The sequence below is a fragment of the Pygoscelis adeliae genome, unplaced genomic scaffold, assembly GCF_000699105.1.
Source record: "Pygoscelis adeliae isolate BGI_AS28 unplaced genomic scaffold, ASM69910v1 Scaffold358, whole genome shotgun sequence".
In the NCBI taxonomy this organism is placed as follows: Eukaryota; Metazoa; Chordata; class Aves; order Sphenisciformes; family Spheniscidae; genus Pygoscelis; species Pygoscelis adeliae.
The window spans coordinates 330,896-335,213 of record NW_008825429.1 but is presented as its reverse complement, the minus strand read 5'-3'; the positions used below and the strand labels follow the sequence as shown (position 1 = coordinate 335,213).

Genomic DNA, 4,318 nt, shown 5'->3' with positions numbered 1-4,318 from the left:
AGTGCCAGATGTGGAAGCGACCAAAGATGCGTTTCCATCTCTGCCGTGGGATGTGGTGTTTGCGCTGCTGATGTTCCAGCTGTTGTTAAGGATGTGTTCCCAGCTGGCTGGGAGTGGCAGAACAGGGCTGTTGCTGGTATAACAAAATATGTGTTTGCTGGCAGCCCCTGAATCTCAGCTCTTGCAGGCTGCCCCACGCTGTAAATTAGCTTCTGTTTCTGCTTGGCAGTTGGCACTTGGTTCATTTGTAGATGCTAATTGTACTCTGATGTTATCAACAGCAGGTAATTGAAAAGGGCTTGATGAATTACTTAATTTCTCTTAATAGCTGAGTCTTCAGGAGCTGAATGAAGACGATAAGGTGAACTGGAGAAAACAAAACAGTCCTAGCTTTCTAATTAGTGTTGCGAATCTCCTCCTTTACACAAATTAGGGCAAATGTGTGAGGCAGAATAGGTTTGTGAGGCAAAAGCGCCTGTGGCGTGCTTAGCATTAGAGAGCAGTGAGCATGGATAACATTTCTGTTAGTGTGACAGAGCACCCAATGGGCAAGAGGGCTGGCAGGATGAAGCTTTGCGTCTGGCTTCCTCTAACATTTATGTAAGGGCTTTTGCAGAGAACAACAGCAGATGCACCTAGCAAAGCACAAACTACATCCCCTGTCTCTGCTGCCAGTGTGGGGCTGGTCTTGGGGAGATGAAGAGAGGTGAGGGATCCACTGGTCTGTGACAGGGACAGAGGGGCCCATGTGGAGGAACGGACCTTGGATTGTCCAGGCAGGGAGCAGGAGGAGGTGTAAACTCTGGGTCCTCGGTGGGGGGAGATGGAGACGTTGTCCTTGGCTATGCTTGGGGAATGCACTGGCTTCCCAGCTCATGGTCAGGACTGAGGGAAAGTTCCTCTTGCTGTGAAGCCTAACTTAGCGTGTTTTGTTTCCAGTGGAAGCTGACCAGAGGGTGTGCAGGCTGTTCTGCTGGCGTAGTTACTCGGAGATGGCAAGGCTGTGTTCAGCTGTGAACACCTATAAAATGGGGGTGGACGTGCTCTGAGCAGCACTGGCAAAGCTTCAGAGATCAGAAGCACTTTCATTCATCTCCCCTCTGAAGCACTTGCTGCTTTCTGGAGAATTGCCCTTCCGAGCAAATCCGGGAAACTACAGAAATCCAGTCTGGGGAAATGGAAGCTGTCACTTGGTTTTGTTTTTCTTCCCTGCATCAGTGTGGTGATGAGCCATCTTGGGTTTTCTGTATTGTCTCCTCTTGTTTTTGTGAGCCCTTTGCCATTGGGCAGACCACCGCTCTTTTGCTAGAAGAAAGAACTTTAATTTAAAGTTCTGTAGCATTTCTTCTAACTGCCTGTATGTTCAATGTAGTCTGTCTCTTGGCTACCCAGCATCATAAAAAAACCCCAACAAAATGGTACAGAAATGTTGAGACGAGATGGGCTTAGCAATTTGCTGCAAGTGCTGATACTCACTGTAGTTGCTTTGTCTCATGCCAGAATGAAACAAGCGCTGCTGCAAAAGTGTTCCTCAACCTTTCACAGTACTCAGTTGTGGTTTAAAATCTCTCACCGTTTTGCTGGCTCAAAATCAGTCAAGTTGGGACTAGAAAATTCATCTTACTATCATTATTAATCTTGCAGCAGCTTTGGATTTAATGATGCTTTCAGCATGTAATTCCAGAAATTTTTGTTAAAAAAAAAAAAAGGAAAGAGTTGGTGCAGCAGAGAATGTTTTTCTTGTGTTGGATTTAAGCCTAAATATAACTTTCAGTTGGTATGCTGACTCAGTCACTCTACACTTTGTATTAGAATAGTTTTCCTAGCTTCTGAGTGCAGGATCTCACGTTTCAGCTGTTGTTTGGCTATATTTTTATGTCTTCTCTGTAAGAGTTAAGTTATACTGGAGAAAGAGAACATGCAGTTCTTGTTGAGAAAGTGTATTACTGTTGTTTAAAGTGCATCCAGTACCAATTAAAAAGTCAAGTCTTAATTGTCTCTTTCATCTAATCCACATGCAAAACAAAACCTCATCAAAATAACCATGCTGACAGGCAAAAAAATGTATCTAAATGTGTGTTTCCAAGCCAGAATGTTAGAGTTGGCCTCTTTGCTGAAGCAACAGAAATTCTCTGTTTGCATTTCACTGATTTAGATGGAAAGCTCTCTTAAGTGTACTATCTAATGCTGAGCAAGGCAGACACAGAATATAACATAGCCCAGCTGCTGTAGTGCTCTGCAGGGAGATATAATGTGCTCTGTGACTCGGTAAGCAGAAGGTAATGGACTGAGGGTAAGTCACAAGTTATCAAGCCCTTCACAACAAGGAGATGTGGAGTTTAACCAGAAGTCTCAGATTGTCAACCTTTGCAAAGCAGATGGTGTTTCCAAATGCCAAGGCTCCATGTAGAGAGCTGGCTTTTCAGCCTCTGCAGCTTTTAAGGGTTCCCACTGTGATGGAGAGAGGACACCAGATTATTAATAAAACACAGTATAAAGTCTCTCCTTTGGTGCTTAGCATCTCTTTGCAGTTACAGGAGAACTTCTATGCCTGTCTTCATGTGCTTGGTGTGTTGTCCAAAGGTGCCAGATATTTTCTCTTGAAGTGTTTTTGCAATTAGGGTCAAAAAATGGTGGCTACATTTGGCCATCTCTTTCCCGATTGCTGAAGGACTAGCTAACTCACCCAAGACCCCTTTCCCTCATCTCTGGCTGCTCACAGGCACGCTCATCCAGCCAGCTGCATTGCAGCAGAGTCATGCGTCAGGCGGTGGATGCTCTTAGGCTCTCCTGTCTGCACTGAGGAGGGGGCCAGGACGTGGTTCTCCCACCACATGGGTGAAGTTCAGAACCACTTCTGCTCTGTCTCAACTTTCAGCATGTTCGTATTTCATTCTGAAAGAGCAGGTTCAGTCAAGAGCGATGTTACCTCAGTCTAAGCTGGAGGCCGTGGTGCAGCTGTGACCCCATCACGACACAGAGGTTTGTTCTGCGCTGGCTAATGCTAGTGGGAGACTGGAGGCCCCTTTGACTTCTGCTCCAACTGCCTGCCGGGCTCCAGCACAGGAGCTGCAAAGACTGTTCCAAAGTTAGCCTGACACTTTCTCTCTCACCTTACCAATTTGTTGCCTGAATTGGAAAAATCAGTCATTTGCATAGGCAGAATGTAACTCTTACGATTATTTTGCTGATATCTTATACAGGTTTCTACCCAGTTCTAACTGTATTCATCATTAAGGAAAGAAAGCTTGTGAATTAATGTAATTTGTGCCATTTTTGGTGCTTTACACTATGTAAGGCAGTAAAGGCTATTTCTGACTGTCTCCCCTTGTGTCTGCTGGGTTCTTGTCTTGGGTCTGTTCTGCTGTATCCTTCATGTGCTATTCCAGAATGTAGTCCAGCTGCCTGACCAGAAGGCTATCTTTTACTTTGAAGTCAATGATTATAGTTGTAAGAATGAGTCAGAATGCTGAAGTTTTGAAGTGACAGTGGGTTTCTGGATCATTCTTCCTTAAGTAGCCACAACAGATGGGTGACAGCTCGAGCAGACTAATGCGATAGCAGGCTCCATGGGTGAGGAGAGCACAGCTTTGTTCTCTGTTATGCTACTTGGTTTTGTCCTGGGTATCTCCCGGTAAACATTTGCTCACTGTTTTTCTCCTTTCTTGGCAGTAAAGAGGCTGACTAAAACATTTAGAACTGTGAAGGCTTCATCTCCCATCCATCTACGAACCTCATTTTTGTCTGTTGAGGAATGCACAAAGAGAGAATATATTTGGTAGGTGATGAATTTTGGAGTCTGAGTCAGAACCTTTCCTTCCTGGGCCGTCCTTTGTAATTACCCCTGGCAAATAATGGAAACGTTCCAGGAGGTGCTGTGTGGGGTCTCTTACCAGGTTCCTCTTTTCCCAAGAGCAACCTTAATTTTTTAGATTAAATTCTGGGAATTTGCTTGAGCAGGGCTTGTGACAGAGAGCAGCCTTTTTGATGGACATAGTATCCAGGGTGAAACTCCATCCATAGCCTCTCCAGAGAGTGGCAGCACTGGCTGTTTCAGTAACCTGTTGCCCTAACCTATAGTATGAATTTTACTTCTCTGGCTGCCGTTTGCCTTTCGAAGCCATGCTCTGTGTCTGACTTGCCATCTTCCTCTCCCACTTTCCTTCTCCTTGATGCGGGACAGGAGAGATTGGTGTCCCGGGGCAGGAATTCCTATTATCTCCAGCCCCAGATACTCCTTTTCTTATCTATACTCAAGTATAGTATGAAGTGGCAGTGGGAGAGAGCCTGGGTTGGGTCAGCATCCCTGACACTCTTC

The 4,318-nt window shown here is 45.3% G+C and overlaps 1 protein-coding gene across 1 annotated transcript in view; it reads left to right on the top strand.

Moving 5' to 3' along the window:
- Positions 1-4,318, top strand: part of TTC28 (tetratricopeptide repeat domain 28) — a 185,672-nt gene that overhangs the window by 134,071 nt on the left and 47,283 nt on the right. The window lies entirely within an intron of this gene.